This window comes from Esox lucius, chromosome 11 (assembly GCF_011004845.1).
Source record: "Esox lucius isolate fEsoLuc1 chromosome 11, fEsoLuc1.pri, whole genome shotgun sequence".
Classification (NCBI taxonomy): domain Eukaryota; kingdom Metazoa; phylum Chordata; class Actinopteri; order Esociformes; family Esocidae; genus Esox; species Esox lucius.
Window position 1 is genome coordinate 28,785,665 of NC_047579.1, and position 24,958 is coordinate 28,810,622.

General features: G+C 44.7%; 1 protein-coding gene across 1 annotated transcript in view; it reads left to right on the forward strand.

The window, feature by feature from the left end:
* asic2 (acid-sensing (proton-gated) ion channel 2) overlaps nucleotides 1–24,958 on the forward strand; it is a 479,621-nt gene that overhangs the window by 2,517 nt on the left and 452,146 nt on the right. The window lies entirely within an intron of this gene.

Consider the following 24,958-nt stretch of genomic DNA (forward strand, 5'->3'; position numbering starts at 1 on the left):
AGTTTATCCTTCTACATTCCTACATGCTTCGCACCAGGTCAGCAAAGACATGGATTCTGGCACTGATTATGCACAAGCTCATGTCTTTTATAGCAGGTATCTTCCTCAAATGACGACCAATGGATTTGAAACAAGCTAGGTTGACAGCACACGAGCCACACTTTACAGCAATTGTTGAACAATCACCGTCAGACTCACACACAGGACACACCAACAGTGTGCACCACCCCCACAAATCTTCAACCAAACTTGACTAATGCGCAAGACACACAGGTATCACTGCTCACTAAACTGTACTCAGCATTTAAAGATTAAATGGCTACTCCTAAGTGGAAAAGCAACATAGGAGCCCAATTTGGACTAGATTTTTTGAAGAAATCATGGACTGTAAGTCAAGCAACTTGGTGAGTACAATAAGATAGATTACCCAAGACATACAATATATTAGCGTTAGCATATTAGGCTATGTTAGGCTTTGATTTTTTATCACCTTTGCACTGTTGTATGTTCTGTGTAGATATGAACTTGAAAATTCATAATGTGTCCAAAGTGTCCAATTTGGCACAAAGTGGCCAATCTGTAAAGGACACTTTGGCCTTGCTTTACAAATGAGTAGGTAGATCACTGAATTTAATATCAGATGGCCTGAAACTTTACCCAGATCCTGCTGACATCTAGTGGATCAAGTGGAAAATTCCTCTAGATTCATAATCCATGTTTGGCCTTCCCCACTGCAATTCAAACATGATGAGGATTTATTTCTTTAGGCAAAACGCATGTTTTTGGTTTGTTTTATCTTCTGCCAAATCTATTGTGTTATACTTTCCTGCATTTATTTATACTTCCTACAAACTAAAGAGGGTCTCCTTTCAAATGAAATCAGACATATGTTTATACTATATCCAAGTCATGAGCTACAAGCATTTAGATTTGGGTACATCATTTTAGGCTGAAATTGACAGTTTTTGCCCATTCCCTTACTTAACGTAATGTAATATCTCTAAATAGATTGGGCATAGGGTTGCCTGTCTACATTTACTTACATTTATTGGGCTAATAATTTTCATTTACCAAATGTGATATTTTACACAGTAAGCATCTCATTAAATGTTATGTCCCGGAAATCTTAAATAAACACAGTGAAAATAGGTTACCTCATTAGGTTTACTTGCTTGATCGGCAGTAAAACACTTCAATAAACTTCCTTAGCTCACACTGCTTTTGCTTAACCAAAGATTGAATCTGTCTCCTTGTTTAAGTTATCCCCAAAATAAGTTTGAGGTAGGATGGTTTTTGCTCAAATTACCCTTCAAATGACCCATGTTATATTAAGCCCGACTCTCCCCAGATGCTCCCCTGTCCCTGAAACTTTTTACTTATTCACGCCGCTGCTTAAAGGTTAGGAATATTTATCTTGCGTAGAATACACAACGAGTCCACTAGCTAAATAGATAAACTATTCTACTCTGGGGTTGTCTGATTCTTCCATTTACCCCTTGTTTTGTTGGCAGAGAGGTATCACGTGTGACTGTGTTTTGGAAGAATTTTGTTTCATGTTCCATACTCACTTTTTGGCATGTTGGTAATGATTTTTGCCATGGCGCATTGCCAAAGCTAAATTAATGCAGCAGAATCATTTGGTTATGCTACAGGTCTCTCAATTTGTCCCCATACAAATGTCATGCAGAATGGTTTGTTTGTAAGCCACTAAATAATAGCTTGTTAAAGTTGTTGCCCTGTTGCTCTTGTTGCCCAACTATAGCTCCCTTTTCCCCAAGTACAGCTCTTGTTGTCCAGCTACAGCTCCTGTAGCCTTTTTGCCCAGTTACTACAAACAGCTTTAAGCCCACAAGTTCTCAAGATGCAGAAGCTGTTGCTCAGGCACAGGCAGTGGTAGCCAGACGCTCATGGAAGGCCCTGTGAAAATGAAAACTGAAATAAGAATGAAGGAGAAAAATGGCGTGAGTGTCCATTACATTTGTAGCTTAGCGGCTGCGGCTACTGCTTGTGACACCAACGTGGAAAGCTCTGCGGCAACGGCTATTCCTTACGGTTTGACAGTCATGTAAGAAGGCCCTATCCCTGACCTGGACCATCATGATTGGCCACCAGACAGAGGTTAGAACGCATTGACTCAGTTCCATCAGGTTGTTATTCTAACATCGCGCATGCTGATTATAATGAGGCAAATGTAGATTATGATGTTGATAGCGACAGTGCTACCGATCACATATTTGCGATGTTGACTTTCTTGGCTCCCCAAGAATGCTGACAGTGTCGTGACACAGACTATAAATTCTGTTCCTGGTATATGTGGCCCTCCCAGCTGACAGATGAGGAAAGGTGCAGGATAGTGAGAAAAGGAAGGTATACGAATGCACTTGATCATGATTAAGAAACTGCACACTTGAACAAAATGTCTAAATGCTTTCTGCTTCACTGTAGTCATAGCTTATAAGGTAGTGTGTACCCTTCAGATAATTATTTTTATTATTTTTTAATTGATTTACTCTACTGAAAGGGGCAGCGATGCAAGTGCCCTTTGAAGTGGCAGTTCCAGTCAACAGTAAAGAAAGAAGGTATATTCAAAACGTTGCCAGTATGGCTTTGATAAGGATGATGATGGTGAAGCCTCTACCAGTCTCTGCCTAGGGCCCCCAAATCACTGAAACCGCCACTGGGCACAGGTTACTAGTCATCTGTTTTCCTCAGTGCTTTCTGACTTATACCCACTAGCCATACAGCCTTTGGAAGCACAGGCCCAGCCTTCAGGCTCTGATCTGCTTTATGGAGGTTCCATTTGAAGTCTTGTCAATAAATGAAAATATCAAAGGCAGTACTTTCATTCTAAACCAGCAACTGGCTGCTGTGGACTGCCTCAGTTAAGGCTGCCAGGTCTCCGATTGTTGTAGTCACAGATGGATTCATATCTTGGTTTTTCACACTCAGTGCACAAACACTAATTGGGAAGGCAAAATTGATGTGTAAAGTAGTGGCTTGACTGGCTCTGTGATTTATCTATAACTTTTTCATTCGTGCACCAGGAGCCTAGAAATGCTTTACTTTTTCTTCCTTTGGGGATGTCTATTTACAATATGACAGCTTCAGTAGTCAATCAAACTTTTTAGTTTTTCTGGAAGACAAGAATATCAAACAAGAGCCATAGAGGAATTTCAGTAGAGATTCTTTTGACCCTCATTGGACCTCTGTGTGAGTCATGTTGACAGACTACCAAAGTAACTGTCATAATCTTTGTTTACTGCCAGTTGCCTTAGTCTCTTTTATTTTCTTTCCATTCTCTGCCTTCCTTTCTTGCTTAAAATGATACCAGCATCTCCTATTGACATGCTTTACTTGACATACAAATGCACCCAACAAACTGCAAACTTTCTTATTGGTTTTGAGACAAATTCAGGCTTAACAACCACCTCTTTTTTCAAACATTAACAGTCAATATCTAGGTATCTCAGTCCATCCATCCATCTTCTACCGCTTATCCGGGGCCGGGTCGCGGGGGCAGCAGTCTAAGCAGGGATGCCCAGACTTCCCTCTCCCCAGACACTTCCTCTAGCTCTTCCGGGGGGACACCGAGGCGTTCCCAGGCCAGCCGGGAGACATAGTCCCTCCAGCGTGTCCTAGGTCTTCCCCGGGGTCTCCTCCCGGTGGGATGGGACCGGAACACCTTCCCAGGAAGGCGTTCCGGAGGCATCCGAAAAAGATGCCCAAGCCACCTCAGCTGACCCCTCTCGATGTGGAGGAGCAACGGCTCTACTCTGAGCTCCTCCCGGGTGACCGAGCTTCTCACCCTATCTCTAAGGGATCGCCCAGCCACCCTGCGGAGAAAACTCATTTCGGCCGCCTGTATCCGGGATCTTGTCCTTTCGGTCATGACCCAAAGCTCATGACCATAGGTGAGAGTAGGAACGTAGATTGACTGGTAAATCGAGAGCTTCGCCTTGCGGCTCAGCTCTTTCTTCACCACGACAGACCGATACATCGACTGCATTACTGCAGAAGCTGCACCGATCCGTCTGTCAATCTCCCGTTCCATCCTTCCCTCACTCGTGAACAAGACCCCTAGATACTTAAACTCCTCCACTTGAGGCAGGCACTCTCCACCAACCTGAAGTGGGCAAGCCACCCTTTTCCGACTGAGGACCATGGCCTCGGATTTGGAGGTACTGATTTTCATCCCCACCGCTTCACACTCGGCTGCAAACCGTCCCAGTGCATGCTGAAGGTCCTGGTTAGAAGGGGCCAACACGACAACATCATCTGCAAAGAGCAGAGACGAAATCGTGTGGTCCCCAAACCTGACACCCTCCGGCCCCTGGCTGCGCCTAGAAATTCTGTCCATAAAAATTACAAACAGAACCGGTGACAAAGGGCAGCCCTGCCGGAGTCCAACATGCACTGGGAACAAGTCTGACTTACTGCCGGCAATGCGGACCAAGCTCCTGCTTCGGTTGTATAGGGACCTGACAGCCCTTAGCAAAGGACCCAGGACCCCATATTCCCCAAGCACCCTCCACAAGATGCCGCGAGGGACACAGTCGAATGCCTTCTCCAAATCCACAAAACACATGTGGATTGGTTGGGCAAACTCCCATGAACCCTCCAACACCCCGTAGAGGGTATAGAGCTGGTCCAGTGTTCCACGGCCCGGACGAAAACCACACTGTTCCTCCTGAATCCGAGGTTCTACTATCGGCCGTATTCTCCTCTCCAGAACCCTGGCATAGACTTTCCCGGGGAGGCTGAGAAGTGTGATCCCCCTATAGTTGGAACACACCCTCCGGTCCCCCTTCTTAAAAAGAGGGACCACCACCCCGGTCTGCCATCCCAGAGGCACTGTCCCCGACCGCCACGCGATGTTGCACAGGCGTGTCAACCAAGACAGCCCCACAACATCCAGAGACTTGAGGTACTCAGGGCGGATCTCATCCACCCCCGGTGCCTTGCCACCGAGGAGTTTCTTGACCACCTCTGTGACTTCAGCCCGGGTGATGGACGAGTCCACCACTGAGCCCTCATCCTCTGCTTCCTCAATGGAAGACATGTCAGCGGGATTGAGGAGATCCTCGAAGTACTCCTTCCACCGCCCGACGACATCCTCAGTTGAGGTCAACAGCTGCCCACCTCTACTGTAAACAGCGTTGGTAGGGCACTGTTTCCCTCTCCTGAGGCGCCGGATGGTTTGCCAGAATCTCTTCGAGGCCAGCCGATAGTCCTTCTCCATGGCCTCACCGAACTCCTCCCAGGCCCGAGTTTTTGCCTCCACAACCACCCGGGCTGCAGCCCGCTTGGCCTGTCGGTACCCGTCAGCTGCCTCAGGAGTCCCACAAGCCAACCAGGCCTGATAGGACTCCTTCTTCAGCTTGACGGCATCCCTTACTTCCGGTGTCCACCACCGGGTTCGGGGATTGCCGCCTCGACAGGCACCGGAGACCTTACGGCCACAGCTCCGAGCGGCCGCTTCGACAATGGCGGTGGAGAACATGGTCCACTCGGACTCAATATCTCCAACCTCCCTCGGGATCCAGTCGAAGCTCTGCCGGAGGTGGGAGTTAAAGATCTCTCTGACAGGAGACTCGGCCAGACGTTCCCAGCAGACCCTTACAGTACGCTTGGGCCTGCCGAGTCTGTCCAGCTTCCTCCCCCACCATCGGATCCAACTCACCACCAGGTGGTGATCAGTTGACAGCTCCGCCCCTCTCTTCACCCGAGTGTCCAAGACATACGGCCGCAGGTCAGATGAGACGACAACAAAGTCGATCATCGACCTGCGGCCTAGGGTGTCCTGGTGCCACGTGCACTGATGGACACCCTTATGCTTGAACATGGTGTTCGTTATGGACAAACTGTGACTAGCACAGAAGTCCAATAACTGAACACCACTCGGGTTCAGATCAGGGGGGCCGTTCCTCCCAATCACGCCCCTCCAGGTGTCACTGTCGTTGCCCACGTGGGCGTTGAAGTCCCCCAGTAGAACAATAGAGTCCCCAGTCGGAGCACTTTCCAGCACCCCTCCCAGAGACTCCAAGAAGGTCGGGTACTCTGCACTGCGGTTCGGCCCGTAGGCACAAACAACAGTGAGAGACCTATCCCCGACCCGTAGGCGCAGGGAAACGACCCTCTCGTTCACCGGGGTAAACTCCAACACATGGCGGCAGAGCTGGGGAGCTATGAGCAAACCCACACCAGCCCGCCGCCTCTCACCATGGGCAACTCCAGAGTGGTGAAGAGTCCATCCTCTCTCAAGGAGTGTGGTTCCAGAGCCCAAGCCGTGCGTAGAGGTGATCCCGACTACCTCTAATCGGAACCTCTCAACCTCACGCACTAACTCAGGCTCCTTCCCCGCCAGCGAGGTGACATTCCACGTCCCTAGAGCCAGTTTCTGTGTCCAGAGATCGGGTTGTCTAGGCCCCTGCCTTCGACTGCCGCCCGATCCTCTTTGCACCGGCCCCTTATGGTCCCTCCTGTGGGTGGTGAGCCCACGGGAGGGCGGCCCCACGTCACCCGTTCGGGCTGAGCCCGGCCGGGCCCCATGGGGGAAGGCCCGGCCACCAGGCGCTCGCATTCGAGCCCCAACCCCGGGCCTGGCTCCGGGGTGGGGCCCCGGCTGCGCCATACCGGGCGACGTCACGGTACTCAAAATGTTATTCTTCATTAAGGGGTTTTGAACCGCTCTTAGTCTGACCCGTCGCCTAAGACCTGTTTGCCTTGGGAGACCCTACCAGGGGCATATAGCCCCAGACAACATAGCTCCTAGGGTCACTCGGGTACTCAAACCCCTCCACCACGTTAAGGTGGCAGTTCTTGGAGGGGGGTATCTCAGTTAAAAAACAAATTTAATTAAACCTAAAATAGGAGCACAAACCTATTCAGCAGGTAGGTTAGGTGATTACAGTATGACCTGTTCAATGTGTCTCTTTTGCATAGGGCCTAACCTTTTAGGTAATCATGATTCTTGGTAGACTTTTTTCGTATCTCAAATGACTGTATAGACTTTCTGTAATAATGTATCTCAAATGACTGGATAGCCTTTCTGTAATACAGTATCTCAAATGACTGGATAGCCTTTCTGTAATACAATATCTCAAATGAATGGATAGCATTTCTGTAATACAATATCTCAAATGAATAGGTAGCCCAAGCTGGGATTAATCAAACATGTGACATCAAGCATTTCTAAACTGGGAACTCTGAAATCACTGACCTCAAACTTTTCCATACAGTTGTGTCTGACTGAGCTCTGACTGGGAAAATAATGTGGCATGGCTATCCAACTCTGAATTCCTAGTTGTAAATTTAGAGAATATCCTAATGCTCTGCCTTGAAAGCACCAACCTTCTTGTATACTTCAGTGTGCAGAGTAAAGCTGCTCCTTCCCTTACTCACAAAATACCTTGTTCATTGCTCAACCAGCCAATGATTCTGATCTGCTGTGGGTGTGGTTGCAAAACCAGCTTTATTTGCATTCAATCAACATATATGAATATACATACTGACTGTGGAAGAAGTGTTCTAGTTCGCTGCATGAAAGAGACACTTAGGCTTTTTTCCTCTGCACTCCCCCGAAGAGCAGCAGGGTTTGTCTCTCTCTTTCTCTCTCTCTCTCTCTCTCTCTCTCTCTCTCTCTCTGGGTCTGTTCACACTTCAGTAGGTTGATTTAGATTAACATAGCTTGTTATTGGATCTGGCACGGGCTATACATAAAAATTATAATAACTTAAACAGGGAAAAAAATTGAATTGTCAACAGTGCCTTTGGACATAACAATGGGTACTTTTGCTACAGGCACCCATCACGGATTACTCCAATGGGAATACTCAGTTCTGGGCCCCAAAGATGGCTGATAGGAGTATTAGTGCCGGCAGTCATGAAATTCTCCTGTTTACATACCTGCAACAACACAGGCAGTCAGGAAGGTTCTGTGTAAAGTTCTGTGTATTGCACTGGTTAGATCATCGCTGACCCTATGCCCTTTCGTTAATGTGAAGTTTGATTGGATGTCTCAGAAACTGTACATCGTAAGCTAACATAATACATACAGTGGGGCAAAAAAGTATTTAGTCAGCCACCAATTGTGCAAGTTCTCCTACTCAAAAAGATGAGAGAGGCCTGTAATTTTCATCATAGGTACACTTCAACTATGAGAGACAAAATGAGGGGAAAAAATCCAGAAAAATCACATTGTAGGATTTGTAATGAATTTTTTGGTAAATTATGGTGGAAAATAAGTATTTGGTCAATAACAAAAGTTCATCTCAATACTTTGTTATATACCCTTTGTTGGCAATGACAAGGTCAAATGTCTTCACAAGGTTTTCACACACTGTTGCTGGTATTTTGGCCCATTCCTCCATGCAGATCTCCTCTAGAGCTGTGATGTTTTGGGGCTGTCGCTGGGCAACACAGACTTTCAACTCCCTCCAAAGATTTTCTATGGGGTTGAGATCTGGTGACTGGCTAGGCCACTCCAGGACCTTGAAATGCTTCTTACAAAGCCACTCCTTCGTTGTCTGGGCGGTGTGTTTGGGATCCTTGTCATGCTGAAAGACCCAGCCACGTTTCATTCTTCAATGGCCTTGCTGATTACTTGTTGTTTTCACTCAAAATGTCACGATACATGGCCCCATTCATTCTTTCTTTTGCACAGATCAGTCGTCCTGGTCCCTTTGCAGAAAAACAGCCCTAAAGCATGATGTTTCCACCCCCATGCTTCACAGTAGGTATGGTGTTCTTTAGATGCAACTCAGCATTCTTTCTCCTCCAGTTTTTACCAAAAAGTTCTATGTTGGTTTCATCTGACCATATGACATTCTCCCAATCCTCTTCTGGACCATCCAAATGCTCTCTAGCAAACCTCAGACGGGTCTGGACACGTCTGGCACTGCAGGATTTGAGTCCCTGGTGGCGTAGTGTGTTACTGATGGTAGCCTTTGTTACTTTGGTCCCAGCTCTCTGCAGGTCATTCACTAGGTCTGGGATTTTTGCTCACCGTTCTTGTGATCATTTTGACCCCATGGGGTGAGATCCGGCGTGGAGCCCCGAATCGAGGGAGATTATCAGTGGTCTTGTATGTCTTCCATTTTCTTATAATTGCTCCCACAGTTGATTTCTTCACACCAAGCTACTTACCTATTGCAGATTCAGTCTTCCAAGCCTGGTGCAGGTCTACAATTTTGTTTCTGGTGTCCTTTGACAGCTCTTTGGTCATGGCCATAGTGGAGTTTGGAGTGTGACTGTTTGAGCCTGTGGACAGGTGTCTTTTATACTGATAACAAGTTCAAACAGGTGCCATTAATACAGGTAACGAGTGGAGGACAGAGGAACCTCTTAAAGAAGAAGTTACAGGTCTGTGAGAGCCAGAAATCTTGCTTGTTGTAGGTGACCAAATACTTATTTTAGAGAGAAATTTACCAATGAATTAATTAAAAATCCTACAATGTGATTTTCTGGATTTTTTTTCAAATTTTGTCTCTCATAGTTGAAGTGTACCTATGATGAAAATTACACAAGGAGAGCTGGACAGGGCCGTAAAAGGGCATCAACCCAATTTCCGGTGTGAGTTTGAATCCAGCCCTCAATCGGTTGGTGATTTTGGTTTCCATTGACCGTTGTTACATCACCTTGTTCTCAACGAATTACATTGTGTACAGTAAAGATTTTGATCTTTAATATATTTCCTTCATCGAGACCCAATGTGTGATTTTAGTGCTCCCTTCATTTTTGGGGGGCAGTGTATCTAGCCCTGTTTCCCAAAGCAACAGATGCTATTTTCACAGGGCAGTTGCTCAGGATGCAATACATTTCCATGGTAAATGTGGAAATGGAAAAGCTTATTTCAACGTTATTTCAATGTTTTTTTTCAATTGTAATATTGTCCCGGCAACTGTTGTTAGCGAGCACAGGCACTTAGCCCCCCCCTGCTCCAGGGAACAGCATTTGAGTGACGTGGCGACGAATGACTGCAGGGTGAATTGTGGGAACAGTTCTGAATAGAATACTGCACAAATGTGTTTTCCACTGTAGTGATAGTCCCAATGTGTGTGTGGGTACATTCTGAAACCTGTGTTTATCCATCTGAGTTGCCAATTGCAAATGTGTGTGTGTGTGCGTGTGAGCTTGAGACTAAGTGTATACATTCAAATCATGAAAAAGTCCTATTATGTGAGTGAGGCGGGAGCCGTGTGTATATGTGTGTTCAGTAAACCACGAAGGTCGTGTGTGTGTGTATGGAAGGGATTTACATAAACTGGGAAGTGTGATTGTGAGTGTATTAAGTAATGCTGGTTCTCTGTGTGATGACTACAGCCCTGATTAAACGCTGATTGATCACACTGACAGGCTACATCAGTGTCTGCCAGACTGAATGCAGCTCAGTGTGACAGAACACAGTAGTGTCCATCCTCTCAGATTGATGTCCTTCGAGCAGGGCCAGAGCGGGCCCTATCACACACTCAACCTTAATGAGAGCCAGCCAACACGCTCTCATCCCGCCAGCTAGACTGGCGGCTCTATATCACACAGACGCTAATTAGCAGTACGTTTGACCCAGCCTGGCCAACGACTTGAACCACAATGGCTGTTTTCGCCACTGCAATTATGTACTACACAACGTGTGGCCCTTATCACTTTGCTGGCTGATTGAAATAGATTAGCTTAGCTGCTTCCGTCAAAGCAGTGCAGAGAGGGGGGGGCTCAAAAACCTACATGACTGGTCGCCCTCCTCTAGTTCCCTTGCTAAACATTTCATTAGTTTTAAAACTTTGACAGTCCAATGCATCATATTAGATCCTCCATGTGAATGGAGTCATTAATCGTTAATGTGGCATTATGAATCCATTTGACTGTCTCTAAAGGGCACTAATCAGTCTGCATTCGGAACTCCCTCTCCCTGCTGTTCTGATGGGAGAGCAACCTGTCCGGCAGAATACGCCTGCAGAGAGCCCGGGACTCAAATGTGCATGTCTCTGTGTTTCTTCGAAAGACACCGTAATAGTCTGCATAATCTGACAGTGAGGCATGGTGGTCTCTGCAAAGGGGTGCAGCGTTCGAAAGAGAGAGATGGGAGGGGAGGACATGTCGGTGAGGATGGAGGGATGTGCAGGAAAAAGAGAAGGAGCTACAGTCAGTCAGTGTGGTGAGGGAGAGGATGTCAAGGCAGGGGAGAGGGGGAGCTGGACTGGACGTTAAAGCCGGCGGGGAGTGAAGATGAATTTGGCCCATTACCACAGCAGCCTGCCTGGAGACATGCTTTATCATGGACACAGCAGGAGGGGACAACGTGTGTGTGTGTTTGTGTTCCAGTCTACCAGATCATTTTTCTGTAGTGTATCACAGTGGGTGTGTATGTCTGTGTCATTCTGTGTGTGTTCCAGTGCACGTGTTGCGTGTGTATGTGTGTGTGTGTGTGTGCGCGTGTGCATATGTGCTGGTTCATGCGACATTATCAAGAAATGTTTGTAAGCGTTGCGCGCGACAGATCGCGGTACTTTTTCTGTGTTGGAGTTTTGGGCTGCGACTGTTTCCCATGATGCCCTGTCACCTAGCTGAGTTGTGCTAGCTCACAGCGTTAGATGATGTTTCTTGCTATATGGACACAGATGGATGCTAACCTATAAACAGTGCTACCTCTCAATCAGAACTTGTAGATTTCCTCTGCTTTACTTGCCTGTTGTCGTGTACCATTTATCTCCTTTGTGCTACTGTTGTCTTGTTTTTCAATCATCTCAGCCTCTCCACCTCCGTCTCCCTAATTGTATCCCTCCCACTGTTGCTGTCTGTTTCCCTCTGGTAATCTGTCTACTTTAATCTGATGAAATGACCACACACCACCGGCTGTGTATAATAAACACGCGCACACTCTTACAGGACCTCAATGCCACAAGCTACTACACACTACAAATCTCTTTACAGAAGACAGGCACTCTCCCTGATCTGGCTGCTCATTCTCACCTGGGCCGCATGCTCGGAGCCTTGTGGACCTGCCGTCCTTAGTGTAGCGCTCGTGAGGGTGGACCAGCTCCTTAGCCTCAGATTACGGTCTGACACCATCCCCACTCAGTGTTAACACATGTAACATGACCAGCCAACAGCAGAAGATCCAAGACCTTTCTGGTAAAAACCTTATTGATTTCGTAGCACAACAGTTTTCCAGCAACTGAGTTTGTTTTAACTAATCCGTTACAGTGGAGTGGTAAACAAAGTCAATTATTTATAACCACTACAGTGCTTTGGGTTCCACAATGGAAAGAAGAGTCTTCCGGCAAACCTAGAGATCTCTGTGTACTTAAGTTGTTTTACCTTATTTATAGACACGGTCAAATAGGCAGATGTCACAACTGTCAGTCCCAAGAGCCTCTACCAGACCTGACAGAAAGACAGGCAAACAAACTACAATATCAAGGAATGTTTATATATATAAACACCAGTCTATCTCTGTCTCTGTTCCTTCCCTCCTGTCTCTCGCTCCCCCTGGGCATGTCTGCAGACAGCACCCCAATCATCTATCATAAGGGCAGACTGACTCAAACCAGCTCAAAGCCTGACGCCATAGGTACACCAGGACTAAACAACACAACACTGGGAAACACATTCGTCAGTTGTACTGAAAGGGCTTGACTACTGTGTTCAAGTCTGATGAAAAATGGCTGTTTGGGCAATGCATTGAATTGGAACTGTGAATTTGGGATGTAATGCCTCCTCTGTTCCCTTCACTGGTGTTTCTTTAAGATCCTGTTTCATACAAACCATATTGGGGAGGCACAAAAACCCATAGGCTACTATTCTGCTTCAGACGTTTTCTGATAAATGTGGTGTTATTACTTTCTTACTATCTTAAACCACCAGGGGCAACAGTGAGAGCTACTTAATGAATCCAACACCTTTAGTCGGTTCTGTCATTTCTCTAAATATATGGTTTCCACATTGACAGATAATGTTGGGCAGGGGTATTCAACTCCGCCATTCAAAGCCAGTTGCACTTCATTTTTTCATTGCAACCCAGGGACTTATTATGACCTCGGACACCAGGTGGGTTCAACTAATGATGAGGAAGGAAAGAAAAACCAGCAACCTCCAGCCCTAATATGGTAGGAGTTACCCCAAATGTATGGGGTGCTAAGATGACAGGCTTAAGTAAGTACTGTACATGCATGCTATTCAGGAAAACATAGGGAGACTTCTACGTACAAACACACATACATAAACACACACACACACACACACACACAGGTTTGTGTCCTTCAGTACATTATCTCCTCTGTTTAGCATTCATTGGTCTTGGCCTTGTTTTCCCTCCCATTTGTTGTTCAAGGCAATGCGGCTGTGATATCCATGAAATCTTAAATCACCCAAGGGCAGGCCACACCGTAGGGCTAGCAACCATGTCATAGTCAGCCTACTGGGTACCCTGGCCTTGTTGTTGTTCATGATACTGGTCAGTGATGGGAAAAGTCCATATAACGCGTTATATCATTTTGACAGTATTGTGTTTGTTGGCTGTCCTTGCGCTAATACTCCAGTATTTCTACTTCTTAACTTCTTATCCATCCTATATTTGAATTTGTTTCCGGCACTTTTACTTTCATGAATGATCAAAACATTTTTTTTCCCGTGGTTCTCTCTTGTCTCTCTGCAGCAGACATATGGCAAGATGTGGGATGGTCAAATCTCAATACACACAGAATTGTGAGATGCAAAGGCAACCTGCCTAAATGACTACCGTCCAGTTGCACGTACATCTGGAGCCATGAAATGCTTTGAAAGGCTGGCAGTGGTTCACATCAACACCCTCATCTCGGACGCCCTGGATCCACTCCAATTCACACACCGCCCCAACAAATCCACAGACAAGCTACTGTAGCATCTCAGATGCTCTCCCACCAGGACAAGAGGAATAGCAATGATATGATGCTATTCATTTACTTCAGCTCCATAATACACTCCAGTATTATCACTAAGTTCAGGACCCTGGGACTGAATACATACCTCTGCAGCTTGGTCCTGGACATCCACACAGACAGGGCTAATGAGGAGAGGGTAAATAACTAAATAACTCTTGGTGTCCACATTTACCAACAAACTAACAAGGTCTACACACACTCAGACAGTTGTAAACAGAGGTTCTTCCTCTTAGGTGGCTGAAAAGATTTGGCAGGGACCCTCGGATCCTCAAACATTTCAACAGCTGTACTATCGAGAGCATCTTGACAGGCTGACAAGGTGCTTTGGTAGGGGAGTGTAATCGGAAGGTTTCATCACCAGGGCCAAGCTGCCATCATCCAAGACCTCTACACCAGGTGGTGTCAGAGGAAGGCACTAAAAGTAATAAATGATCCCAGCCACAGACTATTCTTTATCCAGACAGGCAGGGTGTGTGGCACCAATGCCTCAGTTCTGTAACCATCAGGACCATACACAGCATCTTCCCCATGCCAAAACTGTTTAACATGGCTGGCATAGCCTTTACAATTAAATATATACAGTGGGGAGAACAAGTATTTGATACACTGCCGATTTTGCAGGTTTTCCTACTTACAAAGCATGTAGAGGTCTGTATCATAGGTACATTTCAACTGTGAGAGACGTAATCTAAAAATAAAATCCAGAAAATCACATTGTATGATTTTTAAGTAATTAATTTGCATTTTATTGCATAACATAAGTATTTGATCACCTACCAATCAGTAAGAATTCTGGCTCTCACAGACCTGTTAGTTTTTCTTTAAGAAGCCCTCCTGTTCTCCACTCATTACCTGTATTAACTGCACCTGTTTGAACTCGTTGCCTGTATAAAAGACACCTGTCCACACACTCAACCAAACCTCAAACCAACCTCTCCACAATGGCCAAGACCAGAGAGCTGTGTAAGGTCATCAGGGATAAAATTGTAGACCTGCACAAGGTTAGGATGGGCTACTGGACAATAGGCAAGCAGCTTGGTGAGAAGGCAACAACTGTTAGTGCAATTATTAGAAAATGGAAGAAGTTCAAGATGACGGTCAATCTCCCTTGGTTTGGGACTCCATGCAAGATCTCACCTTGTGGGGCATCAATGATCATGAGGAAGGTGAGGGATCAGCCCAGAACTATACGGCAGGACCTGGTCAATGACCTGAAGAGAGCTGGGACCACAGTCTCAAAGAAACCATTAGTAACACACTATGCCGTCATGGATTAAAATCCTGCAGTGCACGCAAGGTCCCCCTGCTCAAGCCAGCGCATGTCTAGGCCCGTCTGAAGTTTGCCAATGACCATCTGGATGATCCAGAGGAGGAATGGGAGATGGTCATGTGGTCTGATGAGACAAAAATAGAGCTTTTTGGTCTAAACTCTGCTCGCGTGTTTGGAAGAAGAGGGATGAGTACAACCCCAAGAATACCATCCCAACCATGAAGCATGGAGGTGGAAACATCATTCTTTGGGGATGGTTTTCTGCAAAGGGGACAGGACGACTGCACCATATTGAGGGGAGGATGGATGGGCCCATGTATCGCGAGATCTTGGCCAACAACCTCCTTCCCTTAGTAAGAGCATTGAAGATGGGTCTTGGCTGGGTCTTCCAGCATGACAACGACCCGAAACACACAGCCAGGGCAACTAATGAGTGGCTCTGTAAGAAGCATCTCAAGGTCCTGGAGTGGCCTAGCCAGTCTCCAGACCTGAACCCAATAGAAAATCTTTGGAGGGATCTAAAAGTCTGTATTGCCCAGCGACAGCCCCGAAACCTGAAGGATCTGGAGAAGGTCTGTATGGAGGAGTGGGCCAAAATCCCTGCTGCAGTGTGTGTAAACCTGGTCAAGAAATACCGAAAATGTATGATCTCTGTAATTGCAAACAAAGGTTTCTGTATCAAATATTAAGTTCTGCTTTTCTGATGTATCAAATACTTATGTCATACTTATGTCATGCAATAAAATGCAAATTAATTACTTAAAAATCATACAATGTGATTTTCTGGATTTATTTTTGATTCCATCAGTACCTATGATACAAATTATAGACTTCTACATGCTTTGTGGGAAAGTGGGAAAACCTGCAAAATCGGCAGTGTATCAAATACTTGTTCTCCCCACTGTTCTCCCCACTGAAAGTGCACTCTAGACTCTGACTCTAATGCATTCACTCACTGGTCCATACATGACATCAAGACACATCAACTTTGCACACACTTATAATATACTGATGAATAAAAACATTATTACCACTCACAGGTGAAGTGATCAATCAAATGTATTTATAAAGGCCTTTTTAAATCAGCAGTTGTCACAAAGTGCTTTTACAAAACACCCAGCCTGAAACCCCGAGGATCAAGCAACAACAGTGTTGATGCACAGTGACTAGGAAAAACTCCCTAAAAGGGGCCAAAAGGTAGGAAGATTCTGAGGGGTGACCAGTCCTTTTCTGGCTGTGCTGGGTGAACATAGTCAACGTTTCGATGCAGTAGAAATGGGCAGGAGTAAACATCTGAGTGACTTTGTCAAGGGCCAAATTGTTATGGCCAGATGATTGAGTACGACCATCTCTGAAACGTCGAGGCTTATGTCGTGCTCCCAGACCACAGTGGTAAGTACCTAGCGACAGTGGTCTGAGGGACAAATGGCGGCTATCCTGTCTGGTCTGAACCGACAGAAGGTCTAATGTTGCACAAGTTGCAGAACATTTTAATGATGCTTACGGGAGGAATGTACCACGTTGGAAGTGGACCTTGGAGCAGTGGAAGAAGATCACCTGGTCCGATGAGTCCGAATTTATTTTATATCACGTGGACGGCTGTGTACATGTGCGCCGTTAACCTGGGGAAGTGTTGGCACTAGGATGCACTATGGGAAGATAAAAGCTGGTGGAGGAATTGTGATGCTCTGGACAATGTTCTGCTGGGAGCCCCATTCATGTTTACATCAATTTGACAATGTGCTTCCTACCTACACATTGTACACCCCTTTATGGCAATGGTACTCCCTGATTGCAGTGGCCTCTTTCACCAGGATAATGCACCCTGCCACACTGCACACATTGGAATGGTTTGAGGAACATGATAAAGAGTTCAAGGTGTTTCCCTGGCCTCCAAATTCCCCAGATCTCAATGAGCATCTGTGGGATGTACTGGACAAGTTCAATCCACAGTGGCTCCACCGCGGAACTTCCAGGACTAAGGGGTCTTGTAGAGTCCATGCCTTGGCAGATTGGTGCTGTTTTGGCGACACATGGAGGACCAACAGCATATTTGCCAGATAGTCATAATGTTTTGGCTCATCATTGTACATATGTACTAGCAGTGTGCATCGGCTGGTTTTTTAATACGCTCCCGCCCACATTTCCTAATAACCCATGCACAACCGCCACGACTATATACAGAGAAGTTGTCACATACAGTTCTAAAATGTTTCTCTAACATACAGTTCACTCCCGCATTGACCCATACGTTTGCTTTCCAAGCAAAACTATTCCCTGCCGACATGTTGGTTAAAGGATATGAAATGGGCATCAGTATATACCGATCAGCCATAACATTATGACCACCTGCCTAATATTGTGTAGGTCCCCCTTTTGCCGCCAAAACAGCCCTGACCCATTGAGGCATGGACTCCACTAGACCTCTGAAGGTGTGCTGTGGTATCTGGCACCGAGACATTAGCAGCAGATCCTTTAAGTCCTGTAAGTTGTGAGGTAGGGCCTCCATGGATCAGACTTTTTTGTCCTGCACATCCCACAGATGCTTGATTGAATTGAGATCTGGGGAATTTGGAGGCCAAGTCAACGCCTTGAACTTGTTGCTGTGTTCCTTAAACTTGTTGATAATGTTCATCAGACCAAGCCACCTTCTTCCATTGCTTCGTGGTCCAGGTCTGATGCTCACTAACCTATTGTAGGTGGTGGTCACAGTGGTCAGCATCCTGACTGTGGCTACGCAGTCCCATATGCAACAAACTGCCTTTCTATCAGTACCAGCATTAACCTTTTCTGCAATTTGAGCTACAGTAGCTTGTCTGTCTGATCAGACCACAGAGGTCCGATCCAACATCAATGAGCCTTGGCCACATATGACCCTGTCGCCGGTTCATCGCTTTCCCTTCCTTGGACCACTTTTGGTAGGTACTGACCACTGCAGACCTGGGAACACCCCACAAGGGCTGTGGTTTTGGAGATGCTCTGACCCAGTAGTCTTGCTGTCTTTGTCTTGCAATTTGGCCCTGGACAAATTAGATCAGATCCTTACGCCCATTTTTCCACTTTTCTAATACATCAAATTTTAGGACAGAATGTTCACTTACTGCCTAATAATATATCCCACCCACCTGACAAGTGCCATGATAACGTGATTAACAGTGTTATTCTCTTCACCTGTCAGTGTTCATAATGTTATGGCTGATCGGTGTGTTTGTGATGTTATCTACATTTCAGGCAAGTATTGGCTTAGCTTATGGCAATATAATATTTACTTCGGAAAAACTACTTAAATACTATGGATCACACTGTCTGGGGCTAGTGAGAAAGAGCTAGCCAATTCCTTGGAATAAGTGAGAGATACAGTAAGAACAATCGTTGTCTGTTTGGGGAATTTAGAGGGTAAGAGCTTCATTTTTTAGAAGCTCTTCACTCTGAGTCTCAGAAAGGCATCTGCTGTCAGACAAAATGTGGCCTACTTGGAAAGGCATACTAGTTCTCTCAGATGTAACAGATCATTACGAAACATTTTAGGCTTAGCAATATCATTTAACATTCAGCCCGCCTGCAACCCACCCACATTTCACCCACCTGCCCGGATATAACCGCTCCTCTAGACCTGTGGGTTGTAAGACATCCCCACACATCACCAGTATGTACATGAACACACACGCACGACGCAGACTTCACTCGTCACATACGCTATTACTACTACTGTTTACTTCCTGACCGCTGCTACCCCTACCTAAATGTACATACACCTCTCTTAGGACCAACCCTGTACTGGTACTAATACTGTGGCTGTTACTCATGGCATTTTTCATGTTTTCTATGTTTCAGCTATGGATGAAGCCACTATATAGCTGGCTGTAAACCTTCGTATGAGATCGACGTTTGCTTTGTGGCTGATGAATCTCCCAAAGCTTTCTGACACAACTTAACAGGGCGCTAGACCAGTGCTTCCGTAGTGGCCGAGCAGCTACGCATGCAGCTATGTAAACATTCAGAGTGGCTACTGTTATGTGTTCAGTGATGGTGCGGTCAGCGCTGGGGATAATATTAGGCATGGCTGGGCAGTTTGGGTTTCTGTAGTGTGTTTGTTTAACGATGGTCCGGGCTCTGGCTGATAGGTGGCTGAGGCAGTACTGGATCACTAAGGATGTGTTGGTTCTGTAAGACGCTAGCCAGGCAGGCAGGCAGGACTACACCATTGGCTGTGTTTGGACGTGTGTTAATGCTACAGCCGGCTGGCAGGAGGCCTGTGACACCCAAAGCGGTGCCGTCTCACGCCTGGCTGACTGCTTGATAAGAGGGGGAGGAGTAGAGGAGAGAGCGAACGAGAATGATAACGTGCGTGCGTGTGGGTGTGTGTGTGTGTGTGTGTGTTCGTGCGTGTGAGAGAGAGTGAGAGAGATGGAGTGTGAGTGTCTGAGCTCTCATCTGGGGATGGAAGCAGGTGTGTTAAAATATTCACATTACATCGCTCCTTACGTAACTTTGAAATACTCAAAGATGGACAGCATACACTCACACACGGAGCAATCTTGCATATTAATTTTAGCACGCAGTTCAACACACTTTTCTGCAAACACAGCTTATGCCTTAATGCATGCACACACGTGTGTGTGTGTGTTGTCCTCTGTTTCAAGGGTTATTAGCCTAGCTGCAGCAGGGCTCATTAAGGTATAATGAGGTGCTAATTTACACTAATTTCCTGTCAAACCAGGTGAGAGTCTCCCCAGGAGAATATACTATCAAAGGGAGGAAGAGAGAGAATGAGAGAGATAGAGAGAGTGAAATGTTGTGCGCTGTCTGTTTCAGAGCTGGCCCTCAGCTTGTGTTTCAGGGTGAGTTGGAATATGTGTGTTGGGTGCTACTTTCTGAGAGCTAACAACCCAAGGGACAGGAACTGAAATGATATGATCATTGGTTTCTCTCTGTTCCTGCCGTTGTTCTTTCATACTAGCGTACATATTTAATCATCCTGTCTAAATAAGCTTGCCACTCAAAGGTTTTGTTTACAATCCCTTGTTGTGCACAGCTACTTTAAACACACTTTTCCACATCTTGCTTATGAATCCCAATTATCATCAGTTTTTAATGACTGTGGAAAAGTCCTCCTTTTGTTTTAAAGCTTGCAAATGCTGTAAAAACAATATTATGGAATATTTAAAAAAGCTATTTATATAGCACAGTGATTCCTACACTATTTGTTTATTTTATTTTTTAGAATTGTAGAATTTGTATGGAGCAATATCTGAATTCAAATTCAATTTCTGGTGACACTAATATTGCTCCATAGATTTTACCTGTTTGCCACTGTTTAAGAATAGATTATCATATGTCATATTGACACCAATAGAAGGAAGGGAGTGTGCCAGATTTCCATTTGAAAGCAGATTACTGTGCACTTTCGGTTGACCAATGGGCTGTGGGAATTGACTTACTACTTGATTTGGATAGGTTTACAAAACTACAGTAAACTGAGCGATCTGTGAATGAATCTTTACTGTAAAATACAGTTTGTAGACATGGTTACTGTCCTTAAAATGGCAGGTTTACTACGACCCTGGAGGAAGCAGTATTTGCCTGCCTAACATGCTTGATAGCTATGGATCTGTCCTAACCATGTTTGATTGAAGGATCTGTCCTAACCATGTTTGATAGAAGGATCTGTCCTAACCATGTTTGATAGAAGGATCTGTCCTAACCATGTTTGATAGAAGGATATGTCCTAATCATGCTTGATAGATAGGGATTTGTCTGCCTGACTACTGCATATTGTACTTGAGCAGAAGTGTTTTTATCTGTCTTCAAGAAAACGAATAATATGTTGCAGTTATTCTGGCAATATGACATTCAGTAGAAAAAAAATTGTGGTGTCCATAACGACCATATTCAGCGCTTCATTGGAGCTTCTCTGATCTACTCCACAAAAAAAAAAGTGAAGTGTTTTTTCTATTTAATGCTTGGCTTTATCTTGCATGTTTTTTGCTGACAATAGCCCAGTTAACCTTTGAAGTTGTGTAGCAGTAACTCTTTTGTTGTTGTGGTTTGCTGTCTTAATTCACTGCCAGGCTAGTAGGGGTGTAGTTTGCCCCTCCCTACTTGGTATTCATTGCAAACCTAGCCTGCTGGTCAGGGTGCAGCACTGGAGCTTAGCTGATGTACTCCGAATATGGTAAGTGCTTTTTCTTTTTGATGATTGGTTGACTTTGTATTGCTAGTTAGACGCGTTCAAGTAATTGGTTTTTCCTGTCAATAGCCCAGTTAATCTTTGAAGTTGTGTAGCAATAGCTTTGATGTTTTTGTGGTTGTCCCTTCCTTGGCTGCACTCAATTAGTGTGAATATTTAGGCTTCCTAGTTCCTTCAAGGAGCATCTTGTCTAGCAGCAGTGTTGTTGCCTGCAACTAAGTCTGTCACCGCAACAAAGACTGTTCTGACGATTTATTCTGTGGGGTTATTCAAAGAAGGTAATAAAGAACATACGTAATCGGTTTTACTGTATCTGTTGTCTTGTGGAAACAAAATAACTGTCTGTTTTGGGAAAAGTGCTTTATTCCCATTCCTGTCTGACTGTTTCTTCACCATTTCTACAGTCACTCCCAGTCCAGTGGGCACAACCTTTCTAATCTTGTGTTCCCAGCCCGGACTACTGCTGTGGAATACCTGATATTTGGTATTTGGAACTGTCGATCTCCTGTCAACAAGTGTGAGTTCATCTTGGCCTATGCTGCCCTGCAGGCTCTTGAATTTCTGGTGCTGATAGAAACATAGATTGCCCAAGAAAATACTGCAATTCCAGCTGCTCTCTTTATCTGACTTTTTTTTTCCCATAGTCCAAGAGCATCTGGTCTACATCTGAATCTTCCTCTTCCAGCCTACTCTCCTCACTTTCCAAAACTCTAACTGTCCCCCTTTCCTCCCAACTGGCATGGCCATCCCCTCATGTTCAAGGCTAATTGTCTCACTGCAAGCTCATAGGTTAGTACTTCGGGCAGCTGAGTGAAAATGGAGGAAAACAAAACACCGAATGACCATCAACATTCCTGTCCCAACTCAATATTTTCTCTTCCTTTGTTTCTGCTGCTAAAGCCACTTTCCATCACTCGAAATTCTATTCTTCTTCCTCTAACCCCAGGAACCTCTTTTCCTCCTTCCTAACCCTCCACCTCCTCCCCCGCTATCTTACCTCTCTGCAGATGACTTTCAAAAGAAGGCTGATGATATCTGTAACCTCATTCACTCAGCCTTGTGAGCCCACTTACCAAACTTGGCCACGCATTAATAGCTTTTTCCCAACTCTTACCAGATGATATCCAGCAGCTAGTGATGGCTGGCCACCCAACGTCATCCCCTCCTCCCTTTTTCAGTACATCTAAGGAGACTTTCTCCCATTCCTCACCTCTCTCAACACTTTGCTGCGCACTGCCTGTCTTTCCTTTCGAAGACACTTGAGTGTCCGGTCTCCAACCAACTCTTTTCCTACCTCAGAAAAATCAAGGCAAACCTAACCAATCATGATTCAAAACAGGCCATTCTACTTAGACAGCTCTCTATGTAACAGAAACTCTTGCAATATCCAAGCTAACTTTCTCTCATTCGTTCTCATCCTCCTTGATCTATCTGATGCCTTCGACTTGGCGAACCATTGCATCCTACTTTCCACTCTCTCAGATTTGGGCATCTCAGGCTCTGCTCACTCTTGGATTGCTTCCTACTTGGCAGGCCACTCCTAGCTTCTTACTGGAGGTGTTCCCCAAAGCTTGGTTCTTGGTCCACTCCTCTGCTCTCTATACACCAAGTCTCTTGGCTTTGTCATATCCTCTCATGGTCTTTCCTATCAATGCTATGCATATGATGCTCATCACCTTCCCTCCTTCCAACACCCAGGTGACAACACGCATCTCCACTTTGACTGAGCTGCTCTTCTTCCGCAGGAAGGCCTGTCCGCTCTAGGACATGTCCATCGTGGTTGACAACTGCACCGTGTCCTCTTTCTAGAGTGCAAATAACTCTACTGACTTCAAGGCAGTGACTCATACCAGGTTCATGCTCTACAACATTTATAGAGTATAACCTTACCACACATGAAGCAGCACAGGTATTTGTCCAGTCACTCCCATCTGGATAACTGTAATTCACTCTTGGTAGGGCTCCTGGGGTGTGCAAGCAAACCCCTGCAGCCATTCAGAATGCAGCGACTTGCCTTGTGTTTAACCTTCCCAAAGACTCGCATAGCTCCTTGCTTCTACTCACACTTCATTGGCTTCCAGTTGAAGCTCAAACCTGCTTCAAGCCTATGGTTCTTATCTGTAGACAACAAGAAGAGCTTCTACCTACCTAAATCATTGATTAGAATGTGCATACTACTTCATGTGTTTTTTTCACCAGGTGCTCTGAATGAGAGCTTCTACTAAATTACAAACGTGTGTATGTACATTTTGTGGAAAATTGAGCATGAAATTGTTTTTCAAAATGAAATTATGAAAAGGAGAATGATATTTCTACTGGTAAATGTGTGTTAATGTTGGTGTTTTGACAACAGGTGTAGGATAACTGCAAGAGTTGCCTACTTGGCATGTGCAAAAACGTTTTGTGTACAGTTGCCAATTTGTTTTTTTACAATAATAGACTATTCACAATACACATGATGTTCACAAGTAATAAAATAAAAAATAACATACATAAATATCCTCCCAAAAATAAAAATGATTTACCAAAATGATAACTGACATTTCTCCTGGAACACCAAGGCTTTCAATTCATTCAAAAGTACAAAGCATTCTGGCCTGAACTCATTTTGCAGTTCCACTTCTTTGCTCCAAGAAAAGTAAAAGCAGTTTAATAAATCAAAGGGTACAGTCAAAAACAGCATGTAATTGTTTAAGTGTAGAATCTGCTGTTTGCACAGTCCAAAACAGACATAAAGGTTTATTTTCTTATCAAAAGATTGGCAGGTGCTATTTCTGTAAAGCAATCTCATTTTCATTTTCAATGTCTTTATTAATTCATGTATTTTAAACAAAAACTTGCCATCCAGCCAAATATCAATATATTTATATAAGAAACATGTTTAAATTGGAAATAAATATGTAATCTGAACAATCTAGAATATATAATGTCTTTTTTTTCTAGTCAGCACTAATTCAAAATCTAACAGGAACTTCGGTAATGCTTGGCAGCAGTTTAATAGCTCTTTTTATTCATTTTAGTGACGCTTCTACTTGGACATGGTGCTTTCATTGTGTACCTGATGGAAATAAGAGGTTGCCAAAAGCTAAATTATTTCATAGAAAAAAATGTAATAAAAGTATAGACTATATTTTTTTGTTTAGAGGGATATTTTGACCTAAAATCCTATTTGGGTGCTTGAAATGCTGCGTTTGTTAGATTTTGTCACAATTTCAATTCATGAATTTTGCAGCCTGGTCTCACTTTCACTCCTGTGGTCACAAGTTCAAACCCAATCAGAGGCCAAACATCTTTTTTAACCACAACTCAAACCTCTTTTTAGTTTGATAACCTTAACCCAAACCTTAATCCTAACCTTAACCCCAATGCTGAGATACTTAATGAGGATGATAACTGTGACACTGCCTATCAATTGTTACAATATCAAAGGTTTTGTGTAAATTCATAATATATGATATGTTTTAGTCGCGTTCATAGCATATCTTACGTTTTAGTAAAATTTGTGACATCTTACATCATATTTGTGTTCTTAACATATAATGTGTTTTAGATAATTTGTATCGTATTATAACTTTTGGTAGTGCA